The sequence below is a fragment of the Magnolia sinica genome, chromosome 5 (assembly GCF_029962835.1).
Source record: "Magnolia sinica isolate HGM2019 chromosome 5, MsV1, whole genome shotgun sequence".
NCBI lineage: Eukaryota > Viridiplantae > Streptophyta > Magnoliopsida > Magnoliales > Magnoliaceae > Magnolia > Magnolia sinica.
Genome location: NC_080577.1, coordinates 3,707,671 through 3,728,036, shown reverse-complemented (window position 1 = coordinate 3,728,036; position 20,366 = coordinate 3,707,671).

The window sequence follows — 20,366 nt, the reverse complement described above, 5'->3', positions numbered from 1 at the left end:
CCTAATAAAAGGAATAGTCCAAATTAGTTATGGAATTTTATTTTATTTTTATAATCAATCGTTCAGTTTTATAGCCATCAAGCAGGTAGTTAGAATAATAAAATAAAAATGCTTTTTTGAAGTAGATGAGAAATCAAAGGTGATATGCTTGATGGATGGCTTAGATCAATGAGTGTACCTTCTTTATAATATATTTAATACAGGTCATCACATTTGATGACCTTGGATGGTTTGGATAGTTCAATCTCAGTGATTTTGAAGGGATTGAGAAATTAATATTTGTCTTAAGAGCCTTTTAGATTCATGAAAAGGAAATTAAAGATAACAGTAATATTCATAAAATTAAAGAAAACACTATTTTTCATAAAACTAACTTTTTGCTCTTTGTGAAATCTCTTTCGTTTCCATTTTATTTTATTTTTTTTAAATTCAATAATTTAATTTTTCTGCTTCTACCATGAAAAATGGCATTTTTTTTTAATAATAAAAAAAAATTAAGTTTTCAAAAGTTAAACCCAAATGTACCACTATCCATATTCATTAGTCTCACATGTACTGCATTTACCAATGTGTTCATTTGGACAATGCTACTACGATGTCATGTAACTCTAATCTCCATAATGATATGAAGATAGACATTGTCATTACAAGTTACATGATTTAGACAATATTATCACAATGTCATGTGCATGCATCAAATGCATCGTGGACAACGAAAATGACAACATTGTTATTTCATGCATCCTGGACAACAAAAATGACAACATTGTTATTTCACATAGAAGAATCTTTCTATTCGCATTCTTTGCACCTTACATGCCAATGTGACACATGTGCCTTTGTCTATCTTCAATTACTCGATATATGGTATATGTGCATGTGTGCCAATTTAACTTTAAGTGCTCACATATCAAATGTGTCAATACATCTTTTATACCGGATGTGCCACTATACAAGTTCTAGCACCTCACATGCATTACAATTCAACTTCAAGTGCCCCACATATGTTGTGTTTGCAATATGTGTAGCTGTTCATTCTCTAATGTCATATGCATGCTAATTGTGTTAATTTAATATATGCCACTGACTATTAGGAAATTTCTTTTTCAAGAATATTTTTTTCAGCCAAACAAAAAATTAGAAAATAGGTGCAAGTTTTCTTGAAAAATCTTGTGAAACAAACAAAGAAAACTGTTTCATTTCTTATAATTTCATGAAAGAAACACTATTTCTGTGCCCATGCTTTTTACAAATCCAAATAGGCTCCAATTATAAATTGGATGACACCTTGTGAGAAAGTCATTCTTCATGGAATGCTAACTAACACGAAATGGTGATGAAACGCACCTTAAAAAGACCTCATAAAAGGTATTAGCCAAGCACAACATCTTAACTTCCAGGGACCTGTTCCATGTGTCCAAACTACAGAATTATGTCTTTATTTAAAACTCGTATCAAGGATTTTTAAAGATCAACGGCCCTAAACTTCCTTTATTCCAAACATCCTACCGATCCTTTATCATAAATGGGAAGCGGGGCTAAGGATTAGGCAATTCATCCGAATTTTCGAATGTTTCGAAATCTCCACTGTTGTTTCCATGGTTCAAAAACTTGAAAACTCAACTCACTTGATGACTACTGGGTCAGGTCAACTCAAAGACTCGATGGAGTTTTTAATAGACTCAATTTAATATTTTAATACTCAAATTTACAGTATATAGATGAGTTAGAAAATTTTAAATTTCTTAGAAGTGCTTAAAATATGAAAACATTCAAAAGAGGAGCAATTGGGTCTGCAAGTACCTGATGGACACAGCCCGATTTCAAGGGTAATCTTTTGGTCTGCAAGTACCTGATGGACACAGCCCGATTTCAAGGGTAATCTTTTGGAGCCGTTAAGAAATTGGGTTTGGTTCGAGGCTTGCCTCATGGAGCCAATTACAAATTGGTCTAGTTGGGTTCGGGTCAGATTCACTCCTTAGTTTTCTTTTTATAGTACAATTATATAAGGTTTTTATATGCCGCACATATAAGTGAGCACATTTACACACCATACACCTATCAAAGTGGCACACACGTGGTCTAGTGCATCCATCGGTTAGGCCTAACAATATAAATTCTCTTGTTTCTCCTTAACTAAAAACCTAGATCCAAAGACTTGATGGGCACCTAACAGATACCTAGATTAATTGGATCTGAGTCCAAGTATTCAATAACTAGACTTGAACTTGAAGGGAATGTAGCTAAAGCAATAATGGAATTAATCATATTCCACCGAATTTGGGATATTGAGAAATCCAAGGAAAGTGAGGCATAATTTCAAAAAATTAAGTACAAAAGACTACAAGATTTTTACGCAGTGTACTGGGCAAGTAACTCTGTTGAGTTATGCCAAGTTGAATCTAGATGACTGAACGGGTCTTTTGGTCTTTATTTTATTTTATTTTATTTTAATGCACGCACTCACACCACCACACGTTCACACCATAGTGAAAGTTCACCACCTATGGATACTCGAACCCTTGACTGGGTGTTGAAACTCCTAGGAGTCTACCACGGAGCAAGAGTTATGATCTTGTTGAGTCTAGAGAGAGTCAGGCTCTTCAGCGAGTTTATGAGAGAGATGCTCCTAATCTCGTTGAGTCGAATTGACTCTACCGAGTTTAGAGTCGACCCACCCAGTTTTAAAACTATTGTTATTTCGAACTCATCCTTGTGTGAACGGGGAAGATCTTTGACAAGTGAGAGCTTTTCTCTAGAACTGGTGGTGGGACCTAGCGGGTGAGCGTTGAGGGTTGTCGTGTGGTTAGGGATTGGGTCATTGGTCTAGCCAGCTAGGGGAGTGGACTGCGGTAGCCATGTGATCAGTTCCCACCAAGTTCTGAAGAACGGTCCACATCCACTAGAAATTAAAAAAACCCACAGGAAATGGATGGTCAGATTTGCCTGATCACTATGTATTCTTGGCTCATAATCTCGTCCACGTGGTTGCCCACGAGATCAATGGTCTTGATCACCAAAAATGTGTGCCCGATGCATATAATCTCTGCGAGTGCTACAAAAGTTTTGGATCAAGGTGATACATGTGTTTTCCGTTCATCTAGGTCTGTGTGACCTAATCAACAGGTTGGATGACAAATAAACATTATGGTGGCCGTAGCGAGTTTTTAATGGTGACCGTTCAATCACCACTATTTTCTTGTGGTGTAATGCTTCTGAGATTTGAATCTGCTTCATTTTTGGGATCATGGCCTAAAATAATGATCCAAAATGGATGAACGGCGTGGATAAATCACATACATCATATGATGTAGGGCCCACAGTGCACCGTTCAGCAGCTAATGGCAGTGTCAGCGTGCAATCCGCTTCCACGAAGGTTCAAAGCACACGTGAATTGAACGGTCCTGGTCACCCGGTCAGATTCATTGAACGAAGTGAATAAAAGCGAGTGCAATGATTTTCTAATATGAAAATATGCATAATGGGGCGCGCTAGTGGACCGTCCAGATTGATAAATACTCCTGACACCTCTTCTATGGGGAGATGGATCTACCACATTCTACTGTCTTATCTACTATTGCAGTAACAAATACCCACTGACTAGCATTAAATTCTCGTTTATACTTAATTTATCTTCGGATCGGCCGCCCCACTCAAATTTACCTGTCGTAAAGGGGGCGACCGTGGCGCCCACCGTGATGTTTGTGCCTTATATCCACACCGTCCGTCTATCCACTTTGAAAACTCATTTGAGAGGATGGTCTCAAAAATGAAGCTGATCCAAATCTCAAGTGGGCCAAAATACAGAAACAGTGGTAATCAACCATTAAAAACTTCTCACAAAAGTTTTGGATCAAGCTCATATTTGTGTGGTCTCTTCATCCAGGACTTTGTGACCTTATCAACAGGTTGAATATCAAATAAACATTTCGGTGGCCCCATGAAGATTTTAATGTTGGGGATTTAATCACTATTGTTTCCTATGGTATATGGTCCACCAAAGATTTAGATCTGCTTCATTATTATAATCATGCCTTAAAATGAGCTTTCAAGATGGATGGATAGTATGAATGTAAGTCACATACATCTAGTGGGCCCTACAGTTAGGTATCCGGATCCACCCAAACCGTGCAGTTGTAAAAAGGTCTCGGTCTTATTGCCCGCCGACCACGAAAGTGAACACTTGCTGGGCCACGTGGGTGGATGATTTGAGAGAGGTGGGTCCAGCCATCAATATCCAATGTAAAAAGTAGGTTTTGTCATATAAGTTCCTGTCATTTGGTGTAATTCAAAATAAGTGCCTATCTTTCTGGCATTTCTAGATAAAAGCCCAACTTTTACACCGTTAGTGAAAAAGTTCCCAACGTCATTAATTACTTAATTAGTTGGTGTATTTAAGTAAATTTTTTAGAATACATCCGTACACATTGGATGCTAACCCAACCAACCCCTAGCCCGTAACTCTAACCCATTAACTCACGTGCCATTAACCCTCACGCTCTGCAAAGCGATTGCCTGCTATAAGGATATCCTTGTGGCGCCACGAGGTCCACAATCTACAGGACTCACCATGATATATGTTTTCTCTATGCTATTTATCTGTTTTGTAACTTATTTTAAGATGCGAGTTTAAAAATGATTTAGATCCAACGCTCAGGTGAATAAATGATGTAAGAGGTGCACAAATACATTTCTAGCATGGTTTGAACAAAAGGAGGTGAATAATAAATTAGTTATAACTTTTGATTTAGGTATCGTTACATGATGCACCTATCAATCTTTACTTTATCAGGCCATCCAAGGTGAGCTGACCGTTTGTCTATTTCGCCATAAAATGTATAATTTCAGCTCAAAAACGAAAATTTAATAAGAAAATAGTAGTTTTAGTAATTTTAGTTTTTATAATACTTTCTTATTTTTGGACTTTTATATTTACTTTTCTTTAGAAATAATTTATAATTATACTAGGACTCTTTTAGCAAATTTTATTTGAAATTTTTACTTTTAGAAATTAGTAGAAAGGTTTTACTATAACTAGAATTTTTATTAGAGTTAGGTTTTTGTTATTTTTGACAATTATGAATTTTTGTTTAGTTTGTTTTCTTTATTCATAGTGTAACGGGGACACATGTAGAAGTGTCAATTATTAATCAATCAAAATTCCTTAGCAACTTTTCTGATTTCTCGTAGATTCAAGGTGTTTAGCGATGGAGGAAAACGGCAATAACCTCATCATGTCCTCCCTTGCATCAATAACACAATATAAGACAGTGAGGACATGAAAACTTTTGGGGAGGATCACGCGGTCTCCGACATTTTCTATGGTGTGGCCTATTCCATGATTATGATCATGGGTTCCATCAAAGCCACTTATCTTATGCATCGTATATGAGCATATGTTAAGTACTCCAAAACTCAGACTCGACATTAAACTGAGTTGGGTAGATTTGAAGACTCAACCTAATCCTCGTTTGACTCATCTTGACATTTCATAAATTAACTAACCTCTAATAAAATAATGAATATTCAAATGCCGGCAATTATTAAAATTAGGTGAATTGAAAAATAAAAAACTACATTGATGGGCCCATCGGCAACGTCATTTGGCACTCTTGCTAGATGTTGGGTATTTGAACCCATCAAGATTTCTATTTTCATGAGTTTCTACCAACAATGCGATGTTCTTATTTTAAAATCTACCACGCTAAACAGCTTGTGAATGAAAACCCACTTATTTAATTCAAATTTCAGAATTTATTACTTAATTACCAAACAGTAGACTATTAGAATTATCCAATCTAAGTTCGAGAAAAATCCATAAAAAAACACAATTTGAATGAATGTCATGGATGCGGAGGTAGAAATGGAAAGCCTGGATCTGGTGGCCACGTGAATTGAGTAGGTGAAAAGCTGCCAGCCTGCTAGATCTGTACTGACGTCACACCGACGCTCTGGATTGAAATGTGCTTGCAACCTAAGCGGTTACTGCATGTGTGGGCACGAGGTAGGGACCACTGGGACAGTTAGTGATGGGTCCTCTGCGGTTGGTGGAACTACCCTTTGCAATGGCCCATACATTCTAGCATTGCCAGCCGTATGGAACTTTCGCTTTCTATGCAGCAAGATCTCGAATTATATGGCACTGCAAGCTGTGGGGGTAGGTGGTCGAGCGGGAAGTTATTTTATACTCTGGCAGAGTATAACACTTGATATGCAGCTGCTTTGAAATTGTACAAGTGTCATACACTAACTCAAATTAAACTGACTAAATCATAGAAGCTACTATCCCTTGACTTATTGTAACAGTATCAAATTGAGTTGAACAATTCTAACTTCCGGTTCATTGAAACTTGTTTTCTGAATAAGACAATGGTATATTTTTCATTTTTAACCGTCTGATGAATGTCCACCAATCCAACTGTTATATAATTAAATAAGTGTAATTTTTGGTTCATGACGCATCTAAACTGGGACCCATACATTGGATTGTTTAAATTAAATTACTTGTATTCCATGTTTGCAAATTGTGAGGGCCGGTTTGGGAGCATGGATTTGAAACCCCCCATTCGGAATCCCCTTATTTGAAATTCTCTTGTTGTGTTTGGCACCCTAAATTAAGAATCAACTTTAATCCAAAAGTAGCTATTTATAGTATATATGCAAGGGTTTGAATTTAATTACTAAATCAACTTTAATATCTTTAATTAGTGAACTTATGTAATTTTTGACACAATGATTGTAATAAACCTGCTGAAATATATACTTTACTAAAAAATGATGAAATTCCAAGTCTAGGATGGGCCACAAGCACAGGATCACGTCCAAATGACTAACCAACAATTTTTAACCGTTGGTTTACATGGATAATGTTGATCATCGCATTAAAGTAATTATCGTGATGCAATTGCTAATCTAATTATTTTTGGACATAGTGAGCCATGTGTCCAATAGATTAATAGTCTAGTGATACACATGTTACATATGCAACTATAAAAATAATTTTAGATGTAATCCAAGGTCTCACCTTAGATTTCAAACACACCCGCCCATGGTGCCAAACCAACAGGGGGTTTGAAATCCCCCAAATCCATGGTGCCAAACGACCCCAAGTAATTTCTAACTGTACGTGTATCATGCTCCACCAGAGTATCAAAGTTTTTCTCTGGTCGAGTGTTCGTATGCAAGCATATATTCTTATTTAAAGACGCACCAACCAGCATGTGGGGACTAGAGGATTCTATTCAAATTTCCACTACTGTTTGGGGCTGTTTGCTTGTTATATGGTTGGAAACAAGACTACATTGTCCTCAAATGTCAGTATTTCTCCACTAAAAATATTGATAGTCTCAACGACCAGCCAGTAACGGTAGTCTCAGGAATTTGGGGTCTATTTGATACTCGGGCAGAGTGATGGTTTCATACTCAGGATCATAAACTTGAAACACACCTAATTCAATTAAACCGTTCAAAGTGCGTGAACCACTAGATAAGATTCTGTTCCAAAATTCAGATTTTTTTTTTCACACGCACACACACCCCACACACTCACGCTAATGGAATTTCACGACCTATGGGTACTCTGACCCTTGACCGGGAGTTGAAACTCCTGAGAGTCTACCACCCGAGCAAGAGTAAGGACCCGATTCCAAAAATTCAGATTGATCTGCTTATCTTAACCTTTGATTGATGGGCATTTATTCGTTGAATTTACACCGGTTATCACTTTCATGTTGTCAGTTTGTTAAGTTTACACCATGCAGCTCAAGTTAGTCGACCCATGACCATGATTGCAATTTCTTAGCGTCGGTGTATCAACCATCACACTCCGCCGGAGTACAAAGTTCTTCTACCAAAGTACCGTAACTTTCGTTTAAAAATGGATGTATGACTATCATACAACCTTACTGTTTCTGTTGAGTTATAACAAGATGAGCGTTGGTTCAACGATCCAAACGGTTGATATGACAGACTACATCATTGTTGGTCCATGTTAATCGACTAGATTGGAGGATCAGGCTCCGTGGCAGTTGCCCTATTTAGGATTGAATAGGAGCCGTTGCTGTATTTTCTCTCTTGACCAGCTATATGTTGACTAAATTCATCGAAGGGTTAGGATATTTCCGCCGTGGGGAGTTTTAATTGCATCCGCTGTACATAGTTGGCACAGGACAATGGGCCCCGCTTAAAAACCCCATCTAGAGCTGGGCAGAATTTGACCCGATCTGAACCGAACTGAAGGCGTAAATCAGTGCGGATTGAGTAGGACCACTCAGATCCGATCGTATATCGAATCGAGCTCAAATCGTGATCAATCTGAACCGATCCGATTCGAAATTCAATCCGAACCGATCTGACCCGATCTAGTCAAGTCCTATATATTAAGGTTTTACTTTTTTTTTTTTTTTTACTACCCATCTCTCTACCCATCTTGAACCGAACGAAGTCTAACCCCTCTTTCTTTATCCGAATGAGGCGCCTTGCCCACCCATCTCTTCTCTTTTCTCTCCCTCTTTCTCTTCCCGATTTCCCTCCTCTCCTTCTTTCTCTCCTTTCTCTCCTGGTTTCCCACATCTTCTTCTTTCTCTCATCGTTTCTCTCCCTGATCTCTTTCCCTAGACTCAACTTGATCCGACTTGATTCGGTTTTCCAGATTGAGTCGGACTCGGTTGGGATCAAGCCAGCAAGGATTCGGATCGGTTCAAGTCAGCCCTGCTGAACTTGGTCCCGGATCAAATCAAGTTCGGGTCAAATTCTTGAAAAATTGGATCGAGTCAAGTTAGACCCAAACCAATCTAACTCGAATCGATGCCCACCTCTAACCCATCTATCTAGATGTAGTACTTTTTTTTTTTTCGGGTTAGCTTGTTAGTACACACCCATGTCAGTACACACACTCCATGTTAGCCACCCCTGTTAGGGATCGATACCAAGACCTCAAGTGTTGAAACGAGGTATCTCCACTCAGTCTGCCTGTTGAGCCATGGATCTGGATGCAGTACTGCATCGTACCCTCACCCAGAGCTGTACGCATTGAACCGGGTCAAGCAGTAACTACTCCCACCTTGATTTCAGCTCGGCTTATACTTGAGCCTGACTTGTTAACTCAGCTTAGTTCGGGCAATAGTTCAGGCCAGTTCTTACTGAGCTTGAGCATGTGGATGGTAAGTAAACAAGACAGCAAGGCTTAAGAAAAGTTTCAACAGTGAGAATCATCATCACTGCTGCTTCTTGTGGTGTGGTCCACTTGTGCTTGCGATCTACTTCATTTTTTTTAGCTTACACCTTAAAATGATAGGACAAATAGATATACGGTGTGAATGAGACCAAACATCACGATGGCCACTAAAAGCTACTCTCCGTTCCAGCTGAAGACGCGTATCTAGCTTCCAGCCCGGGCAATAGCTTTGAGTGGTCACCTTAATGTACGGGTCTTAAACACACTGTCCGTCCAATTTTTTCTATCATTTTAGGTTATGAGTCCAAAAATGAGGCGGATTGAAGGCTCAAGTGGTCTTGGTATCGATCCCTAGCGGGGGTGGCTAACATGGAGTGTGTGTACTGACATGCTTGTGAACTAACAAGCTAACCCAAGAAATAAAAAGTGGTCTACGCCACAGGAAGCCGCGGTGATAATGATTCTCACCGTTGAAGATGGGCGGGGTAGGACGCAATCCGCGTCAAGAAATGCTAAGATACGGGTTGGATCAGAAGTTTTGGTACATCCATATTCTCCCACCTAGGTGTTACATTTGTAGGATATCCTACCCGTACACAAGGTGAAAGACACAATGATGATCGCCTAGGATGAAATTCAGACCAATCCACCCATTGGGTGGGCCACAGAGGAAAACTAAGTCAAACCATTGGCCGTCTTGTCGTTGCGTCTCGCTTTATGCTTGGATCTACCTGGTTTTCATACAAGTCGGTCATCATAGTATGGCCCACCTTTTGTCGGATGGGATATTCTGAAAATGTGATAAGTTTTCTGGAAAAAAATGGTTGTATCTCATCATTTTTAGCTGGGAAACTGTTTCAGGGCACAAGTTTCACGTTTCAACCTCCTCCGTCAATCTCTTCCGTCACGTGCTTCCCACGTGCAACCTTCTCGGTCGAAAGCGTAGTATGAAACCACCAGATAGCGTATATGATACCCTATCTCCTTTGGTAAAATGACCTAAATAACCCCGTTCGTCATTATTCGGTTCTTGAATGCGGTGCAGGACTGCGCTGGGCTGCACCGCGCCGCGCCGCGCCGCGCCGCGCCGGTAACTGCAACGGACCGGTATCATATACAACACAGCTGTTTTAAGCAGCGGTCAAAAAATCAGCAGATCAACAAATCAGGTGGGCCACACCACAGGGAACAATATGGGGATAGGACTCCAAACATGAGCTTTTGGTGGGACCACCATGGAGTGTCTATTTCATCAAAGCCGTTCACGGCGTGTTGCTCATCAAGAAGAAGGAAATAATAAAAAATGTCAATATGATCCAAAGTTCAGTCGCGCCACGCCACCTCAACGGAGAGGTTTTAGGCACGATTATATATTTTTCTCATTGGTATGGCTCATGTGAGTAGTTATCGGAGGTTATATTTTGGATGTACGGTTAAATAAAATCTTATAATCTGATGGACGGAGTGGATTTCAAATCTTGGTGGCTCCTAAAGGGTTACGTAAATATGCACTGCGAAGAACAGGTGTGACGATTCCGGTCACGCTTTCTCGCTCGCAGCGTGTCGGGTTTGAATGGGAAGACAAAACCATCAAATATTCCATCCACGTGGCAGCATCCGTCATCGCCACGTCGCTGGTCGGAATCGTCTCGATTGGATCCCTGGCATGCGGTCCCCACATGAGGACTTTCACCGTAGCTTTACCCACAAAACTGTGGGAGGTAGGTACATAGATTTTCTGAAATTACCAAAAGAAATTCTTTGAGGACTATCATGATTCATAGTAATGCACGTAGAAATCGTACATGTGGCATTTACCTAACCCATATCAAGCCGTTCATTTCGTGGACCCACGTTGAGTGAGTTGTAGATAAAAAAGTTTCACTGAAATAACGTTTTTAACTTTCAGATTGTTTGGCATATTAAAAAGTGGCAGTCAAAATGTAAAACAATCAATGACCTGAATCTGACAAATAAACATCCATTAATTAGCGGCTCGGATTATTCCATCATCCTAATTTTGCCATCATAGCTTGCTTATATCAGGCTCCATAATTTGAGTTACATGTATGGCAAGTACGAACCATCATACACTCGCAGACTCTGAGGCAACTCGTCTTCCGAATGCTCGGTGAAAATGGATGCGTTGAAAATGAAACCAAACTCTCGGCGTGCTTATCGACGAAAGAAAAAAACAAAGTAAAAGGGCGTGATACGGTGCTGCGCATTGCAGGCTAACAGCACAACCACTTTGTCCCTCCTCTCACGGCAGAAGATGCATTTAAGCAAACCCGAACCGTCCAAACGGTGGGGGTTCACCTTAGATGTTTTATAACCAAAATTTCACTGTAAAAATGGTTATAACTAGCTTATTTGTGGTAATGTAATGAATGGTAAGAATGAAAAGTAGTAGAAGGTCTAAATCCAACAAATATATGTGATAGAGAGATTCGCTCCACTACATCGTAATGTATTGCAGCGTATTGCAATTTATTACGAAGAAAATTCTACCTGAATATTTCAACCCTTTGATTACATAGATGATAATGATAGATCATTTTTAAAGAAAAAAAAGTCAAATTTTAGAAAGTTTAAATAATTCAATTTAAGATTTGCACTTCAAATAATTCAATTTAAGATTTGCACTTCTTATCTGGACGGTAAAAATGTTAAATTGGATCATTGGAAGATAATCCAGATTCAATGGTTGAAGTAACTATTTATCTCGTTGCAGTACATTAAAATGCATTCAATCAAACCTTACTAGGGCCTGTTTGGGAGCTTGGATTGGAAACCCCAGGATTTGAAATCCTCTTGTTGTGTTTGGCACCCTCCATTGAGAATTGACTTTGACCAAAAGTAACTATTCATAGTATATTTATAGGGGTTTGAATTTAATTACTAAATCAACTTTAATATCACTAATTTATGAACTTATGTAATTTTTGACACAATGGTTGTAATAAGCCCATTGAAATATATACTTTACTGAAAAATAATGAAATTTCAAGTCTTGGATGAGCCATAAGCACAAGATTACATCCTAGTAACTAACCAAAGATTTTTAACTGTTGATTTATATGGACAACGTTTGGACAGTGCTGATCATCATATTAAAGTAATTATAATGATGCAATTGATAATCTAATTATTTTTGGATATCATTAGTGGGCCATGTGTCCAATAGATTAATAATTTAGTGATACACATGTTACACTTGCAACTTTGGGAATGATTTTAGATGTAATCCTAGGTCTCATCTTGGATTTCAAACACCGCGGGGGTTTTAAAACCCCCATTTACTTTAGGGGCGTTTGTGGAATGGAATTGCATTTGGTCCGTGCTAATTCTACTAAATGTTTGGGAAGAATGGAAAAACTTGGAATTAGATGTCATGGAATTGCATTTGGTGCCTTGTCAATTCCACTCAATATTAGCAAGTTGTGTAGGTCCCACCATGATGTGTGGGATATATCCACACAGTCCACCCATTTTTTGAAATCATTTAAGAGCATGGGCCAAAAAATTAGGTTGATCTAAAGCTCCCACCATAGAAAATAGTGGGGATTGAACACCTACTGTTGAAAACTTCTTTGAGGCCACGTAAGTTTTGGATCTACCTCATTTTTAGGCCCTTGTCATAAAATGATGTTGCAAAACAGATGAACGGTTTGAATATAACACATGTTATTTGCAATAGTTTCAATAATAGTGAGTATATTTATTCAATATATAGCAAACCAAAAAGTAAATCTCACCCTATTACAAATATAGCATGGAATTATGCTTATCCCATTGTAGGAGAACAATCTCTCATATACAATAATTACATTTTTTGAATCCCATCTCATCTAATCCTACCCAATACCATGCGCCAAACACCCTACGTTGCCAAACAACCAAAATTCACGTGCCAAACGGCCCCAAAAATTCAATCTCTAGTGTGGTCCACCATGGGTAGAGGATATCATTAAAATCGATTAAAAAAACTTAACCATCCATCTTGGTGGGCCCGTATTTTAAAATGTTCACACTATCGGATGCACATGTAACAGTAATGTGGATAAGTCACCCCGTTTCGAGAATGGTGCTGACTTTTAAGGCTACTTTAGTGTAAGGCCACACGAATGATGCGGAAAAATCTCTAAAGATTAATTATTTGATACTCCGGCAATGAATGACACATGATGCGCAGGCATTTCGAAATTACATGTGACATAAATTAACTCAAGCTAAACCGTGTAAATTTCAGTTCTAACCTCCAATTCATCGGCACTTTTTAAGTTGAAATAGGATGATTGGATACTTTTGATTTTGAACTGTCCAAATATCCACCGATCTGATATGATGATAATCAAATAAGCCTAATTTTTTATACATGATACGTCTAACTGAGACCCATAATTTGAACTGTTTAATTTAAGTTAAATGAAGGCCACCTATGCAATTTTTAACTGGCTGTGTATCATCTGCCACGCTCTTCTAGAGTATCAATGCTTTTCTCTCTCTCAAATCTTCCTCAGCGATTCGGTTGGCCGCGTAACCTGCTGAATTCTCATTTTCCGTTGGAGAACGGATAATCTGCATCAGGAAGCAGGGCATTTTGATGCCTTCGGATTGTATACCACATAAGTAGCACATGCGTAGGATGATCTGAACCATACAATCCGTAGAATCAGCTGCTTATTTACCTTTAACCAATTATTCTTCTTATTAGACTATTTTAATCATCTAATAAATAGGGTTTTCTCACTTAACGAGAGCTGTTGCTAGTTTTTATCTTATAGTGTGCATTAATTGAAATTACCAAGTGCAGTGTTAGAACTGTCTAAACACTGATTTTGAACCATGAGGCAGTTACTATTAGAATCATGAAATGGACGGTTTAGATCTATTCCATGTGTGCCATTCATTGGGAATAACATGGAGTACGAAAAGTGCCGTGCCAGCATGGAATCTGCTCTGTTGAGATCTGTTGGCGCAAAATAACCCAGGGGCATAACTGGCGATATCCGTGACATCATACTGCATGGTCAACTAAACTCATTCCGCTTTCATCGTATTGAGTAAACTATTGTAGGCCCACCCTGAATGTATATGGTTTATCGACACCGTCCATCCGTTTTTCCAGCTCCTTTTATGTGCATAAATTTGAAGCATATCCAAAGTTCGAGCCAACCACACCATAGGAAAGTGGAAACAGTGGGAATAATGATTTCCACCGTTGAAACCTTACTAGGGTCTACAGTGATATTTATTTCTCATCCAAACTGTTAATAAGATTACATGGACATGGAGGAAAAGGAAAACACAAATATCAGCTTGATCCAAAACTTCTGCTCCCATTAATTTTTCAATGGTAGAGGTTCAATTCACAATGTTTCTTGGGGTGTGATCCATGAGTTTTTTATATGCTTCATCTTTCGGATCAGGGTGGGCCATAAAATTTATTCAGTACGCAATCCACTTCTGTACTTATTCAGGTTATCTTAAGAAAATGAAAAAAAAGGAAAAAAAAAAAAACTGGTGAATTTATTTTTTTATATTTTATTGTATTTTCAGAATTATTAAATAACCTTGGGGCTATTTTATTTTACGAGGCTTTGGATTGCGTGAGGTCACTTCCCGACAAAGGCTATGGGTCATGTTCTTATATATAGGCTAGAATTAGCTGTTTAAGACGGTGTAATTTCTCATTCTATGTAAAAACTGTTGCAAGTAACTAACCCAATTATAAACGGCTAGCATGCAAATGCAACTAGTTGTCCCAGCAAAAGCCAAAAATGCAATCTCATACGACCCGCCCATGTCTGTAATATGTTTATTTTTGTGATTTGGGAATATCAACCGTTCATGGGCTATCCAACAATCCTTGGATATTGAATTTTGCTTAAATAAAAGTAGGCCAGATCAACAATTTCAGCCGTTTATTTGTTTGATCTCTACGGTAGTGGTTTGCTTTTATGGTTTTAAACAATCACCGTATCAGGCAAGCCTGACCTTTCTATCATGAAAATTAATGGATATAAAATAGACGGTCCACTTTCACATAGATCGAAACGTCTGGTAACTGATTTTTTGCAATGCAATCCTTCCAAGTATGTGGTGGATCTACTGCAGAGATTGGATAGATCGATTGACCATCCAATTCTCCTTATTCAACTGGGTGTACTATCACTTATAAGTGCTCCACTGAGCATTGGATCATTTCTCCTTTCCATTAGTTGCTGTTTATAGTTGAAGAACTATAATTCTAGCAGGCAATGAAAACTTGAGGTACGGTGTCCTCCTTCCAACCAACATTCCACGTGCGTAGAACATCAATACTTTGAAACCATAAGCCCCACCGCTTATATCACCTGGCACAAAATTAGGCTTGTCATGTAATTAGGTGGGCCACACCATTGGAATCAATGGACAACCAACGATCTAATTCGATGTATAATGTGGCCCACCTATTGAGAGGACTGGCCTGAATTTCAAGATGGGTGATCTTAATGCTGGGGCCTGTTGTTTTAATGGCACTGATTTCTGAAACAAGTGGTATGCTGGCAGAAAAGATGGTACTTTACCACAGGCTGTGATATAAATTCAGAGGTGTATGCGAATACACCCTGATGCAAAGCTGAAGTGGTAGTCTGAGAGAAAGGTACCTTGTTTCAACGCTTGAGGTCTTGGTGTCGATACCTGGCGGGGGTGGCTAACAGTGAAGTGTCAACTGACAGTGGCTTGTACTAACAAGTAACAATTAAAAAAAAAAAAAGAAGAAGAAAAAAGAAGGAGAGGTGTACACGAACCGAGCTAGCTCGGCTGGTGGCAAGGAAGGTAGGTATATGAAACCAACACCTTTTTTTTTTATTTTTTTTCTTGATTTTTATATTGTTTAGAAGGTGTTTGATAAATACATGTAAAACCATTGTTCCTGTCTCACATATGGTGAGATTTTAAAGGTGTGGTCAAAGTATTTTGAAGGTGTAGTCAAGGTGTTTGTGAAAATGCTGCAATGGCGAACTCAGCTCGATCTTGGCTCGAACTCGATTCGAATTGGCCCACGCTACTGACCGAATCGAGCCGAGCTGGCCAGTCAGGCTCGAGGACCAAGCCGAGCCGAGCCAAGTTCAAGCTGAGGTCAGCTAGTGGCCAAGGCCAGCTCAACTTGGTTCGACTCGATGTACACCCCTGGATATAATTCAGTTGACAAAAACAGCTATACATCTGCATTGCATCTGGGAAGGTATGACCATCTTTAGTTGAGTCTCACAAAAGAAGTAAAAAAAACAAAATAAAATGTATTTGTTAGATAGCTGTCCCACTATAAAAAAGATACTGTGTGGACATGGTATGCATGAAAATAGAAAAGCAAGTGTATTACCATCTTTTACTAGGACATGGATTGGGTGCTACCCCTATCGTGATGTATGTGTTTTATCCATGCCATCTATCGATTTTAATGGATAATTTTAGCACATGAGCCTAAAAAGAAGGCATAATGGAGATTCAAGTGGACCACACCATAGGAAGCAGTGGGGATTGAACACCTGCAGTTGAAAACTTCTTATTAGCCATGAAAGTTTTGAATTAAGCTAATATTATGTTTCCCTTCGTCTAGGTCTTTGCGACCTTATGAACAAGTTAGATGGCAAATCAGCATCATGGTGGGCATCATTGTCACCACTCTTTCCAGTGGTGTGGTCCACTAGAGCCTTAGATCTGCATCCTTTTTGGGCTGATGGCAAATAAAAGATCTAACGGTGTGGATAAAACACATACATCACATTGGGCCCCGCAAATCCACTGCAAGAACTGCCCGTGTCTAGCTAGGTCCTGTTGGGGGTGGTATCCAATCTGCTTCTACTACAGCGATGGGCTACCTCATAGGTCCAAGATTTCTTCATCAGGAGAGTCAGCAAACGTGATAGGCAATCTGGATAACAGGTTGAAATGTGCAATTAGTGAAATGTGGCTTCATTGAAGAGTGGTGGCCCACTAGGTGGAGTGGATTGTGTGGAGTGGATTGCTTAGATGGACAGTTATTCGCATCAGTTGGATGGTAGATATGGCCTATACTCATGATTAGTTATATGATTTCTGACCAACAATGTGTATCATCCACAAAAGAAGCTAAGTGGCCCACCTAATGATACGCATCAAGGGAGCTACATATGCAGCGTTGACATCCTTTTTTTTTTTTTTGGCTTTTATTTTTCACAAAAAGGAGTTATATGATAAGATGCAAATGGCCACTGAACCACAACTACCACTACAATTCCAGGGTGGGTTTAGATGATGACTTGAGCATTTTCATATTCTGCCATCCTAAGAAATATTCATTGAGCGGTTAGCCGCTTACTAAGAAAATTTTGAAATATTAAAAAGTAAATTTTAAATAACTCATAATTAAATTCGAAAATAGATTTGATGACATATGTTTTGAATGACGGCCCAGCATTTAATAGAGTGGAATGGCGGTATACGATCCACGTGACTCATAATAATTATTTGGGATAAGACTTAGATGATGATAATGGTACTAAAATCCGAGAGTTAAAAGGTTGGAATGATCAATGAAGCATGATTATAAGGGATTATTTAGATAACAAATTATGATGGTTATGATTTATAAAAGTGCATTGATTATAAATTACAATACATATCTCTTGGTCAATATGTAATTTGATCGATAGAGGTAGTAAAATTATTATGTTCATACTTTTACATTATTAAAATGTCAAATCAATTAAAAACTAATTTGAATCCTAAGTTTGGATTAGAAATTTCTAATGTACTGTAAATTTGTAATGATTATAAACTTCTTTACCTAACTCCTATTACATTTGCATTAGATTGTAAAATCGTAATGATGTTGCTTTTACATTATCATACTGTCATGATTCTCTTTTTAAACTCGTCTTCAGGCCATGGCCTCTATATCATATAAATGAGAACATAATAATTCAAATATTTAAGAGAAAACCTAACCCCATATGATAGAGAGTGTCTTATAAAAACCTTACAAATGTGCCATGCCTTATGAGAGAACCATTTTTTTTTTGGTCTACATAGTATACACTACTCCTCGATGAATGGATGGCCCAAATTTAGACATGAGTACAACCTAATGAAGAGAACTATGCCCACATGGTAGCTTTGATGTGGTGCGCGCCTCACATTCTATGAAAACTCTTATTTCTAATATAGATCATTTCTCTTATCTCTCTTTAACGAGGTATTGCTGCTCTTTTCTAAGCAAGGTGCGCTTGGATTAATTGTTGGGCAATTTCACCATGGAACTGATATGCACATCTCTTCCATGCTTAAACTTGCTTTTTAACTTTAGGTAGCATGTCATTTTACAACCTTATATTGTTGCTTGTCATATCATGTCTTTATTTTCTATTACTGTCTCATTATATAGAACATTCGATCCTTTTTAAAAAAGATGAGACATGAGAAAACTAAGATGGTCCCCACACACTCGCGTGGTGGGATTTCACCACTTATGGGTACTTGAACCCTAGACCTCGTGTTGAAACTCCTGTGAGACTTCTACCAAGGCAAGAGTAAGGACCCCTACCTGGGGTTGAAACTCTTGTGAGTCTTCCACCAGGCAAGAGTAAGGATCATAGACCTAGTGTTGAAACTCTTACAAATATACCCATATGGGAGTGGATTATAAATATACAACATTAGATAGACCACACCACATCTAATGAGAGAGGCCAAGGGCAAAAATCTTCCTGCAATGGTTTAACTAATTGTTAAAACTATACATTATTTAAAGCGATGAGATGGGTTTTGAACTAAGTACAAGGGCATTGCTATAATCTAGCCATACATCCATCTTGTCTCCGACCAATGGAGGTAACTTTCAATTAGAGGAAACCTTTGATCTCTACTATATATAACAAGAGGAGCTAAGGGTGAGAACTTTTGACGTGGGGAAGGTTTTAATCTAATTATAAGGGCATTTGTGTAATTTGGAGATCAATCCATGCTAACACGACCACTTTAGTATTGCACACACGGCACACTGTAACTGAACTAAACCATTCAAATTGTGTGATACAAAATAAAGTCCATAGATGAACAAAATTATATTAATTTGATTATCTAAATCGTTGATTAATTGCCATTTAGTAGATAAATTCAATAAAAATATCCAATGATCTGAATTTATCAAACATTTATTCACAAATCAAAGGTTAGCATTGCTTAGAAAATATATAACTTTCAGATAGCTAGCTACTTGTCTACCAACACTTTTCTAATTTGGGTAATCCAAATTGATTACATATACATGCATACAAGCTATAAATGAATGGATATAAAGTGTCATGCTCAATATTATCAATTAAACTCCCTCTACAATTTCCTTTCCTTTATTTTTTTGGTAATGTGTTAATTAAAGAAACTTTGATAGAATTACATGTAATTTAAATTAGGTTGTCCAAATTATAGTCCCAACTTAGATGTATCATTGCCTAAAAATTACTTTTAATCAACCTCTTCTATTGGGTTGGTGGACAACTAATGGACAATTAAAAATGAATAATGTCCAATAGTTTTATTTGGAAAAATTAGGCTAGGATTAATATAGATTTGGAGTCCTCAAATTCACCATCCTCTTCATCACCTATTCTATGCATCGCATAAAACACTCAAGTTTGTTAACTGTAACCCATCATCATATTGTATATGTAAAATTCACTCCACCTATCAAGATTCTAATGTGAATATTAGACTCTAAGTCCAATCATCAAATCTACATCCCTAAGAGACACACCACGTGAAACAATCGGGATGAGATGCCAACCATAGGTTTATATGTGGGTGTGCGGTTGCCATGGTATGTATCTTCATCAAACCCATCAATCAGCTGCAATCCATCAGGATGAAGAGAAGATGCAAAAATAAGTGTGTTACAGAACTCTGGTGGACCATACCATTTGAACTTATTAGTTTTGGCAACAATTTTACATTGTTTCTATTGTCATGGCCCATATAAGTTTTTAATCGGAATCATCTTATGTATATACGGTTCAAATAATGATTATCGCCTAATGGATGGGATGGATTGGACATATACAACATGGTGGACCCCATAAAGTGCCGCATAAAACAGGTGTAGGGGAAGATGCTGGTCCATTAAGGGCGTGCATTAGGTGGTATTAGATGGGATGGTATTCATAAT